The sequence below is a fragment of the Melanostigma gelatinosum genome, assembly GCF_949748355.1.
Source record: "Melanostigma gelatinosum genome assembly, chromosome: 14".
Lineage (NCBI taxonomy): Eukaryota > Metazoa > Chordata > Actinopteri > Perciformes > Zoarcidae > Melanostigma > Melanostigma gelatinosum.
In genome coordinates, this window is record NC_136647.1 from 16,409,565 (window position 1) to 16,422,513 (window position 12,949).

Genomic DNA, 12,949 nt, shown 5'->3' on the forward strand with positions numbered 1-12,949 from the left:
CATCAGATAGCATGTCGTAAAAGTCATAAGATAGCATGTCGAAAAAAAGTCATAGTATAGCATGTCGAAAAAAAGTCATAGTATAGCATGTCGTAAAAGTCATAAGATAGCATGTCTTCAAGTCATCAGATAGCATGTCGTAAAAATCATAAGATAGCATGTCGAAAAAAAGTCATAGTATAGCATGTCGAAAAAAAGTCATAGTATAGCATGTCGTAAAAGTCATAAGATAGCATGTCGAAAAAAAGTCATAATATAGCATGTCGAAAAAAAGTCATAGTATAGCATGTCGAAAAAAAGTCATAGTATAGCATGTCGAAAAAAAGTCATAGTATAGCATGTCGTAAAAGTCATAAGATAGCATGTCGTAAAAGTCATAAGATAGCATGTCTTCAAGTCATCAGATAGCATGTCGTAAAAGTCATAAGATAGCATGTCGAAAAAAAGTCATAGTATAGCATGTCGAAAAAAAGTCATAGTATAGCATGTCGTAAAAGTCATAAGATAGCATGTCGAAAAAAAGACATAGTATAGCATGTCGAAAAAAAGTCATAGTATAGCTTGTCGAAAAAAAGTCATAGTATAGCATGTCGAAAAAAAGTCATAGTATAGTTTGTCGAAAAAAAGTCATAGTATAGCATGTCGAAAAAAAGTCATAGTATAGCATGTCGAAAAAAAGTCATAAGATAGCATGTCGTAAAAGTCATAAGATAGCATGTCTTCAAGTCATCAGATAGCATGTCGTAAAAGTCATAATATAGCTTGTCGAAAAAATGTCATAGTATAGCATGTCGAAAAAATGTCATAGTATAGCATGTCGAAAAAAAGTCATAGTATAGCATGTCGAAAAAAAGTCATAGTATAGCATGTCGAAAAAAAGTCATAGTATAGCATGTCGAAAAAAAGTCATAAGATAGCATGTCGTAAAAGTCATAAGATAGCATGTCTTCAAGTCATCAGATAGCATGTCGTAAAAGTCATAACATAGCATGTCGAAAAAAGTCATAATATAGCATGTTGCAAAAAAGGCATAGCATAGCATGTCGAAAAAAGTCATCGTATAGTATGTCGAAAAAAAGTCATAGCATAGCATGTCGAAAAAAAGTCATCGTATAGTATGTCGAAAAAAAGTCATAGTATAGCATGTCGAAAAAAAGTCATAGTATAGCATGTCGTAAAAGTCATAAGATAGCATGTCGAAAAAAAGTCATAGTATAGCATGTCGTAAAAGTCATAAGATAGCATGTCGAAAAAAAGTCATAGTATAGCATGTCGTAAAAGTCATAAGATAGCATGTCGAAAAAAAGTCATAATATAGCATGTCGAAAAAAAGCCATAGTATAGCATGTCGAAAAAAAGTCATAGTATAGCATGTCGAAAAAAAGTCATAGTATAGCATGTCGTAAAAGTCATAATAAAGCATGTCGAAAAAAAGTCATAATATAGCATGTCGAAAAAAAGTCATAGTATAGCATGTCGGAAAAAAGTCATAGCATAGCATGTCGAAAAAAAGTCATAGTATAGCATGTCGAAAAAGTCATAAGATAGCATGTCGAAAAAAAGTCATAATATAGCATGTCGAAAAAAAGTCATAGTATAGCATGTCGAAAAAAAGTCATAGTATAGCATGTCGAAAAAAAGTCATAGTATAGCATGTCGAAAAAAAGTCATAGTATAGCATGTCGAAAAAAAGTCATAGTATAGCATGTCGAAAAAAAGTCATAAGATAGCATGTCGTAAAAGTCATAAGATAGCATGTCTTCAAGTCATCAGATAGCATGTCGTAAAAGTCATAACATAGCATGTCGAAAAAAGTCATAATATAGCATGTTGCAAAAAAGTCATAGCATAGCATGTCGAAAAAAAGTCATCGTTTAGTATGTCGAAAAAAAGTCATAGCATAGCATGTCGAAAAAAAGTCATCGTATAGTATGTCGAAAAAAAGTCATAGTATAGCATGTCGAAAAAAAGTCATAGTATAGCATGTCGTAAAAGTCATAAGATAGCATGTCGAAAAAAAGTCATAGTATAGCATGTCGTAAAAGTCATAAGATAGCATGTTGAAAAAAAGTCATAGTATAGCATGTCGTAAAAGTCATAAGATAGCATGTAAAAAAAAAGTCATAATATAGCATGTCGAAAAAAAGCCATAGTATAGCATGTCGAAAAAAAGTCATAGTATAGCATGTCGAAAAAAAGTCATAGTATAGCATGTCGTAAAAGTCATAAGATAGCATGTCGAAAAAAAGTCATAGTATAGCATGTCGAAAAAAAGTCATAGTATAGCATGTCGAAAAAAAGTCATAGTATAGCATGTCGAAAAAAAGTCATAAGATAGCATGTCGTAAAAGTCATAAGATAGCATGTCTTCAAGTCATCAGATAGCATGTCGTAAAAGTCATAAGATAGCATGTCGAAAAAAAGTCATAGTATAGCATGTCGAAAAAAAGTCATAGTATAGCATGTCGTAAAAGTCATAAGATAGCATGTCTTCAAGTCATCAGATAGCATGTCGTAAAAATCATAAGATAGCATGTCGAAAAAAAGTCATAGTATAGCATGTCGAAAAAAAGTCATAGTATAGCATGTCGTAAAAGTCATAAGATAGCATGTCGAAAAAAAGTCATAATATAGCATGTCGAAAAAAAGTCATAGTATAGCATGTCGAAAAAAAGTCATAGTATAGCATGTCGAAAAAAAGTCATAGTATAGCATGTTGAAAAAAAGTCATAGTATAGCATGTCGAAAAAAAGTCATAAGATAGCATGTCGTAAAAGTCATAAGATAGCATGTCTTCAAGTCATCAGATAGCATGTCGTAAAAGTCATAACATAGCATGTCGAAAAAAGTCATAATATAGCATGTTGCAAAAAAGTCATAGCATAGCATGTCGAAAAAAAGTCATCGTATAGTATGTCGAAAAAAAGTCATAGCATAGCATGTCGAAAAAAAGTCATCGTATAGTATGTCGAAAAAAAGTCATAGTATAGCATGTCGAAAAAAAGTCATAGTATAGCATGTCGTAAAAGTCATAAGATAGCATGTCGAAAAAAAGTCATAGTATAGCATGTCGTAAAAGTCATAAGATAGCATGTCGAAAAAAAGTCATAGTATAGCATGTCGTAAAAGTCATAAGATAGCATGTCGAAAAAAAGTCATAATATAGCATGTCGAAAAAAAGCCATAGTATAGCATGTCGAAAAAAAAGTCATAGTATAGCATGTCGAAAAAAAGTCATAGTATAGCATGTCGAAAAAAAGTCATAAGATAGCATGTCGTAAAAGTCATAAGATAGCATGTCTTCAAGTCATCAGATAGCATGTCGTAAAAGTCATAGCATAGCATGTCGAAAAAGTCATCGTATAGTATGTCGAAAAAAAGTCATAGCATAGCATGTCGAAAAAAAGTCATCGTATAGTACGTCGAAAAAAAGTCATAGTATAGCATGTCGAAAAAAAGTCATAGTATAGCATGTCGTAAAAGTCATAAGATAGCATGTCGAAAAAAAGTCATAGTATAGCATGTCGTAAAAGTCATAAGATAGCATGTCGAAAAAAAGTCATATATAGCATGTCGTAAAAGTCATAAGATAGCATGTCGAAAAAAAGTCATAATATAGCATGTCGAAAAAAAGCCATAGTATAGCATGTCGAAAAAAAGTCATAGTATAGCATGTCGAAAAAAAGTCATAGTATAGCATGTCGTAAAAGTCATAAGATAGCATGTCGAAAAAAAGTCATAATATAGCATGTCGAAAAAAAGTCATAGTATAGCATGTCGAAAAAAAGTCATAGTATAGCATGTCGAAAAAAAGTCATCGTATAGCATGTCGAAAAAAAGTCATAGTATAGCATGTCGAAAAAAAGTCATAGTATAGCATGTCGAAAAAAAGTCATAGTATAGCATGTCGAAAAAAAGTCATAGTATAGCATGTCGAAAAAAAGTCATAGTATAGCATGTCGAAAAAGTCATAAGATAGCATGTCTTCAAGTCATCAGATAGCATGTCGTAAAAGTCATAAGATAGCATGTCGAAAAAAAGTCATAAGATAGCATGTCGTAAAAGTCATAAGATAGCATGTCTTCAAGTCATCAGATAGCATGTCGTAAAAGTCATAAGATAGCATGTCGAAAAAAAGTCATAGTATAGCATGTCGAAAAAAAGTCATAGTATAGCATGTCGAAAAAAAGTCATAGTATAGCATGTCGTAAAAGTCATAAGATAGCATTTCGAAAAAAAGTCATAATATAGCATGTCGAAAAAAGGTCATAGTATAGCATGTCGAAAAAAAGTCATAGTATAGCATGTCGAAAAAAAGTCATAGTATAGCATGTCGAAAAAAAGTCATAGTATAGCATGTCGAAAAAAAGTCATAAGATAGCATGTCGTAAAAGTCATAAGATAGCATGTCTTCAAGTCATCAGATAGCATGTCGTAAAAGTCATAAGATAGCATGTCGAAAAAAAGTCATAGTATAGCATGTCGAAAAAAAGTCATAGTATAGCATGTCGTAAAAGTCATAAGATAGCATGTCGAAAAAAAGTCATAATATAGCATGTCGAAAAAAAGTCATAGTATAGCATGTCGAAAAAAAGTCATAGTATAGCATGTCGAAAAAAAGTCATAGTATAGCATGTCGAAAAAAAGTCATAGTATAGCATGTCGAAAAAAAGTCATAGTATAGCATGTCGAAAAAAAGTCATAAGATAGCATGTCGTAAAAGTCATAAGATAGCATGTCTTCAAGTCATCAGATAGCATGTCGTAAAAGTCATAAGATAGCATGTCGAAAAAAAGTCATAGTATAGCATGTCGAAAAAAAGTCATAGTATAGCATGTCGTAAAAGTCATAAGATAGCATGTCGAAAAAAAGTCATAATATAGCATGTCGAAAAAAAGTCATAGTATAGCATGTCGAAAAAAAGTCATAGTATAGCATGTCGAAAAAAAGTCATAGTATAGCTTGTCGAAAAAAAGTCATAGTATAGCATGTCGAAAAAAAGTCATAGTATAGCATGTCGAAAAAAAGTCATAAGATAGCATGTCGTAAAAGTCATAAGATAGCATGTCTTCAAGTCATCAGATAGCATGTCGTAAAAGTCATAAGATAGCATGTCGAAAAAAAGTCATAGTATAGCATGTCGAAAAAAAGTCATAGTATAGCATGTCGTAAAAGTCATAAGATAGCATGTCGAAAAAAAGTCATAATATAGCATGTCGAAAAAAAGTCATAGTATAGCATGTCGAAAAAAAGTCATAGTATAGCATGTCGAAAAAAAGTCATAGTATAGCATGTCGAAAAAAAGTCATAGTATAGCATGTCGAAAAAAAGTCATAGTATAGCATGTCGAAAAAAAGTCATAAGATAGCATGTCGTAAAAGTCATAAGATAGCATGTCTTCAAGTCATCAGATAACATGTCGTAAAAGTCATAAGATAGCATGTCGAAAAAAAGTCATAGTATAGCATGTCGAAAAAAGTCATAGTATAGCATGTCGTAAAAGTCATAAGATAGCATGTCGAAAAAAAGTCATAATATAGCATGTCGAAAAAAAGTCATAGTATAGCATGTCGAAAAAAAGTCATAGTATAGCATGTCGAAAAAAAGTCATAGTATAGCATGTCGAAAAAAAGTCATAGTATAGCATGTCGAAAAAAAGTCATAGTATAGCATGTCGAAAAAAAGTCATAAGATAGCATGTCGTAAAAGTCATAAGATAGCATGTCTTCAAGTCATCAGATAGCATGTCGTAAAAGTCATAACATAGCATGTCGAAAAAAGTCATAATATAGCATGTTGCAAAAAAGTCATAGCATAGCATGTCGAAAAAAAGTCATCGTATAGTATGTCGAAAAAAAGTCATAGCATAGCATGTCGAAAAAAAGTCATCGTATAGTATGTCGAAAAAAGTCATAGTATAGCATGTCGAAAAAAGTCATAGTATAGCATGTCGTAAAAGTCATAAGATAGCATGTCGAAAAAAAGTCATAGTATAGCATGTCGTAAAAGTCATAAGATAGCATGTCGAAAAAAGTCATAGTATAGCATGTCGTAAAAGTCATAAGATAGCATGTCGAAAAAAAGTCATAATATAGCATGTCGAAAAAAAGCCATAGTATAGCATGTCGAAAAAAAGTCATAAGATAGCATGTCGTAAAAGTCATAAGATAGCATGTCTTCAAGTCATCAGATAGCATGTCGTAAAAGTCATAGCATAGCATGTCGAAAAAAAGTCATCGTATAGTATGTCGAAAAAAAGTCATAGCATAGCATGTCGAAAAAAAGTCATCGTATAGTATGTCGAAAAAAAGTCATAGTATAGCATGTCGAAAAAAAGTCATAGTATAGCATGTCGTAAAAGTCATAAGATAGCATGTCGAAAAAAAGTCATAGTATAGCATGTCGTAAAAGTCATAAGATAGCATGTCGAAAAAAAGTCATAGTATAGCATGTCGTAAAAGTCATAAGATAGCATGTCGAAAAAAAGTCATAATATAGCATGTCGAAAAAAAGCCATAGTATAGCATGTCGAAAAAAAGTCATAGTATAGCATGTCGAAAAAAAGTCATAGTATAGCATGTCGTAAAAGTCATAAGATAGCATGTCGAAAAAAAGTCATAATATAGCATGTCGAAAAAAAGTCATAGTATAGCATGTCGAAAAAAAGTCATAGTATAGCATGTCGAAAAAAAGTCATAGTATAGCATGTCGAAAAAAAGTCATAGTATAGCATGTCGAAAAAAAGTCATAGTATAGCATGTCGAAAAAAAGTCATAGTATAGCATGTCGAAAAAAAGTCATAGTATAGCATGTCGAAAAAAAGTCATAGTATAGCATGTCGTAAAAAAGTCATAGTATAGCATGTCGAAAAAAAGTCATAGTATAGCATGTCGAAAAAAAGTCATAGTATAGCATGTCGAAAAAAAGTCATAGTATAGCATGTCGAAAAAAAGTCATAGTATAGCATGTCGAAAAAGTCATAAGATAGTATGTCTTCAAGTCATCAGATAGCATGTCGTAAAAGTCATAAGATAGCATGTCGAAAAAAAGTCATAAGATAGCATGTCGTAAAAGTCATAAGATAGCATGTCGAAAAAAAGTCATAGTATAGCATGTCGAAAAAAAGTCATAGTATAGCATGTCGTAAAAGTCATAAGATAGCATGTCGAAAAAAAGTCATAATATAGCATGTCGAAAAAAGGTCATAGTATAGCATGTCGAAAAAAAGTCATAGTATAGCATGTCGAAAAAAAGTCATAGTATAGCATGTCGAAAAAAAGTCATAGTATAGCATGTCGAAAAAAAGTCATAGTATAGCATGTCGAAAAAAGTCATAAGATAGCATGTCGTAAAAGTCATAAGATAGCATGTCTTCAAGTCATCAGATAGCATGTCGTAAAAGTCATAAGATAGCATGTCGAAAAAAAGTCATAGTATAGCATGTCGAAAAAAAGTCATAGTATAGCATGTCGTAAAAGTCATAAGATAGCATGTCGAAAAAAAGTCATAATATAGCATGTCGAAAAAAAGTCATAGTATAGCATGTCGAAAAAAAGTCATAGTATAGCATGTCGAAAAAAAGTCATAGTATAGCATGTCGAAAAAAAGTCATAGTATAGCATGTCGAAAAAAAGTCATAGTATAGCATGTCGAAAAAAAGTCATAAGATAGCATGTCGTAAAAGTCATAAGATAGCATGTCTTCAAGTCATCAGATAGCATGTCGTAAAAGTCATAAGATAGCATGTCGAAAAAAAGTCATAGTATAGCATGTCGAAAAAAAGTCATAGTATAGCATGTCGTAAAAGTCATAAGATAGCATGTCTTCAAGTCATCAGATAGCATGTCGTAAAAGTCATAAGATAGCATGTCTTCAAGTCATAGTATAGCATGTCGAAAAAAAGTCATAGTATAGCATGTCGAAAAAAAGTCATAGTATAGCATGTCGAAAAAAAGTCATAGTATAGCATGTCGAAAAAAAGTCATAAGATAGCATGTCGTAAAAGTCATAAGATAGCATGTCTTCAAGTCATCAGATAGCATGTCGTAAAAGTCATAAGATAGCATGTCGAAAAAAAGTCATAGTATAGCATGTCGAAAAAAAGTCATAGTATAGCATGTCGTAAAAGTCATAAGATAGCATGTCTTCAAGTCATCAGATAGCATGTCGTAAAAGTCATAAGATAGCATGTCTTCAAGTCATCAGATAGCATGTCGTAAAAGTCATAGTATAGCATGTCGAAAAAATGTCATAGTATAGCATGTCGAAAAAAAGTCATAAGATAGCATGTCGTAAAAGTCATAAGATAGCATGTCGAAAAAAAGTCATAATATAGCATGTCGTAAAAGTCATAATATAGTATGTTGGAAAAAAAGTCATAGTATAGCATGTCGAAAAAAAGTCATAGTATAGCATGTCGTAAAAGTCATAAGATAGCATGTCGAAAAAAAGTCATAATATAGCATGTCGAAAAAAAGTCATAGTATAGCATGTCGAAAAAAAGTCATAGTATAGCATGTCGAAAAAAAGTCATAGTATAGCTTGTCGAAAAAAAGTCATAGTATAGCATGTCGAAAAAAAGTCATAGTATAGCATGTCGAAAAAAAGTCATAAGATAGCATGTCGTAAAAGTCATAAGATAGCATGTCTTCAAGTCATCAGATAGCATGTCGTAAAAGTCATAAGATAGCATGTCGAAAAAAAGTCATAGTATAGCATGTCGAAAAAAAGTCATAGTATAGCATGTCGTAAAAGTCATAAGATAGCATGTCGAAAAAAAGTCATAATATAGCATGTCGAAAAAAAGTCATAGTATAGCATGTCGAAAAAAAGTCATAGTATAGCATGTCGAAAAAAAGTCATAGTATAGCATGTCGAAAAAAAGTCATAGTATAGCATGTCGAAAAAAAGTCATAGTATAGCATGTCGAAAAAAAGTCATAAGATAGCATGTCGTAAAAGTCATAAGATAGCATGTCTTCAAGTCATCAGATAACATGTCGTAAAAGTCATAAGATAGCATGTCGAAAAAAAGTCATAGTATAGCATGTCGAAAAAAGTCATAGTATAGCATGTCGTAAAAGTCATAAGATAGCATGTCGAAAAAAAGTCATAATATAGCATGTCGAAAAAAAGTCATAGTATAGCATGTCGAAAAAAAGTCATAGTATAGCATGTCGAAAAAAAGTCATAGTATAGCATGTCGAAAAAAAGTCATAGTATAGCATGTCGAAAAAAAGTCATAGTATAGCATGTCGAAAAAAAGTCATAAGATAGCATGTCGTAAAAGTCATAAGATAGCATGTCTTCAAGTCATCAGATAGCATGTCGTAAAAGTCATAACATAGCATGTCGAAAAAAGTCATAATATAGCATGTTGCAAAAAAGTCATAGCATAGCATGTCGAAAAAAAGTCATCGTATAGTATGTCGAAAAAAAGTCATACCATAGCATGTCGAAAAAAAGTCATCGTATAGTATGTCGAAAAAAGTCATAGTATAGCATGTCGAAAAAAGTCATAGTATAGCATGTCGTAAAAGTCATAAGATAGCATGTCGAAAAAAAGTCATAGTATAGCATGTCGTAAAAGTCATAAGATAGCATGTCGAAAAAAGTCATAGTATAGCATGTCGTAAAAGTCATAAGATAGCATGTCGAAAAAAAGTCATAATATAGCATGTCGAAAAAAAGCCATAGTATAGCATGTCGAAAAAAAGTCATAAGATAGCATGTCGTAAAAGTCATAAGATAGCATGTCTTCAAGTCATCAGATAGCATGTCGTAAAAGTCATAGCATAGCATGTCGAAAAAAAGTCATCGTATAGTATGTCGAAAAAAAGTCATAGCATAGCATGTCGAAAAAAAGTCATCGTATAGTATGTCGAAAAAAAGTCATAGTATAGCATGTCGAAAAAAAGTCATAGTATAGCATGTCGTAAAAGTCATAAGATAGCATGTCGAAAAAAAGTCATAGTATAGCATGTCGTAAAAGTCATAAGATAGCATGTCGAAAAAAAGTCATAGTATAGCATGTCGTAAAAGTCATAAGATAGCATGTCGAAAAAAAGTCATAATATAGCATGTCGAAAAAAAGCCATAGTATAGCATGTCGAAAAAAAGTCATAGTATAGCATGTCGAAAAAAAGTCATAGTATAGCATGTCGTAAAAGTCATAAGATAGCATGTCGAAAAAAAGTCATAATATAGCATGTCGAAAAAAAGTCATAGTATAGCATGTCGAAAAAAAGTCATAGTATAGCATGTCGAAAAAAAGTCATAGTATAGCATGTCGAAAAAAAGTCATAGTATAGCATGTCGAAAAAAAGTCATAGTATAGCATGTCGAAAAAAAGTCATAGTATAGCATGTCGAAAAAAAGTCATAGTATAGCATGTCGAAAAAAAGTCATAGTATAGCATGTCGTAAAAAAGTCATAGTATAGCATGTCGAAAAAAAGTCATAGTATAGCATGTCGAAAAAAAGTCATAGTATAGCATGTCGAAAAAAAGTCATAGTATAGCATGTCGAAAAAAAGTCATAGTATAGCATGTCGAAAAAGTCATAAGATAGTATGTCTTCAAGTCATCAGATAGCATGTCGTAAAAGTCATAAGATAGCATGTCGAAAAAAAGTCATAGTATAGCATGTCGAAAAAAAGTCATAGTATAGCATGTCGTAAAAGTCATAAGATAGCATGTCGAAAAAAAGTCATAATATAGCATGTCGAAAAAAGGTCATAGTATAGCATGTCGAAAAAAAGTCATAGTATAGCATGTCGAAAAAAAGTCATAGTATAGCATGTCGAAAAAAAGTCATAGTATAGCATGTCGAAAAAAAGTCATAGTATAGCATGTCGAAAAAAGTCATAAGATAGCATGTCGTAAAAGTCATAAGATAGCATGTCTTCAAGTCATCAGATAGCATGTCGTAAAAGTCATAAGATAGCATGTCGAAAAAAAGTCATAGTATAGCATGTCGAAAAAAAGTCATAGTATAGCATGTCGTAAAAGTCATAAGATAGCATGTCGAAAAAAAGTCATAATATAGCATGTCGAAAAAAAGTCATAGTATAGCATGTCGAAAAAAAGTCATAGTATAGCATGTCGAAAAAAAGTCATAGTATAGCATGTCGAAAAAAAGTCATAGTATAGCATGTCGAAAAAAAGTCATAGTATAGCATGTCGAAAAAAAGTCATAAGATAGCATGTCGTAAAAGTCATAAGATAGCATGTCTTCAAGTCATCAGATAGCATGTCGTAAAAGTCATAAGATAGCATGTCGAAAAAAAGTCATAGTATAGCATGTCGAAAAAAAGTCATAGTATAGCATGTCGTAAAAGTCATAAGATAGCATGTCTTCAAGTCATCAGATAGCATGTCGTAAAAGTCATAAGATAGCATGTCTTCAAGTCATAGTATAGCATGTCGAAAAAAAGTCATAGTATAGCATGTCGAAAAAAAGTCATAGTATAGCATGTCGAAAAAAAGTCATAGTATAGCATGTCGAAAAAAAGTCATAAGATAGCATGTCGTAAAAGTCATAAGATAGCATGTCTTCAAGTCATCAGATAGCATGTCGTAAAAGTCATAAGATAGCATGTCGAAAAAAAGTCATAGTATAGCATGTCGAAAAAAAGTCATAGTATAGCATGTCGTAAAAGTCATAAGATAGCATGTCTTCAAGTCATCAGATAGCATGTCGTAAAAGTCATAAGATAGCATGTCTTCAAGTCATCAGATAGCATGTCGTAAAAGTCATAGTATAGCATGTCGAAAAAATGTCATAGTATAGCATGTCGAAAAAAAGTCATAAGATAGCATGTCGTAAAAGTCATAAGATAGCATGTCGAAAAAAAGTCATAATATAGCATGTCGTAAAAGTCATAATATAGTATGTTGGAAAAAAAGTCATAGTATAGCATGTTGGAAAAAAGTCATAGTATGTTGTTGGAAAAAGGCAAAAAAAGACAAAATATCGTTTGTTGACCCAATTCATAGTATAGTTTGTTTTTTACAGTCATACAAAGGTCATAGTAGAGTGTTATATTAATGGGATACAAGACGAGTCAAAAGTAACAAATAACCATGTTTATTTAAAGAATAACATGAACTTAACAAAACAAACATGGAGAGTCAGTAATCAGTAGTGTCAGCATTTGTGGATGTGTGGAAATATGTGGAGCAAACAAAATAAAACAGCAGCCGTGTCAGTCAAGGAAAAGGGCGTCTATGTCCAGGTGGTAAGTCTTTATTATTAGCTTTAACCACCCCAGACTCAGCTGTGGTTCATCAGCTGATCATCATTCCGAAGGACAGAGAAGAGCCATCAAACAGGACACAGACCCCCAGTGGAAAAGAGGGGACATATCACCCCCCCTCCATAAAAGTGGTTTCCCACCAGGAATGACACTATACTGCAGTGCTACATTCAAAGCAAACCACATACAGATGTAAAATATACATGTTTCTTTTTTCTTTTTTTTACTTTAAAATGAATGTGGAACCAAATGTATTTGATGAATAACATTAACGAAACAAAACAACCATGGAGAGTCAGTAATCAGTAATGCCAGCATGTGCGGAAATGTGAGGAGCAAACAAAACAGCAGCCGTGTCAGCCAAGGAACAGGGCGTCCATGTTCAGGTGGTAAGTCTTTAAAGCTTGAACCACCCCAGACTACGGTGTTCATCAGCTGAACAACATCCTGAAAGACAGAGAGGAGCCAGCAAACAGGACACAGGCCCCTAGTGAAAAGGAGGGGTCCGAGTTCGTTGAAAAAAGTCATAGTGTAGTATGTTTGAAAAAATAGTAAAAAAAGTCATTGTATTGTATGTTGTAAAAAGTCATTAAATAAGTCATAGTTTAGTGTGTTGAAAAAATTCAAAAAAAGTCATGAAAGTCATTGTAATGCATTTAGAAAAGTCATGAAAAGGTCATACTGTTGAATGAAGT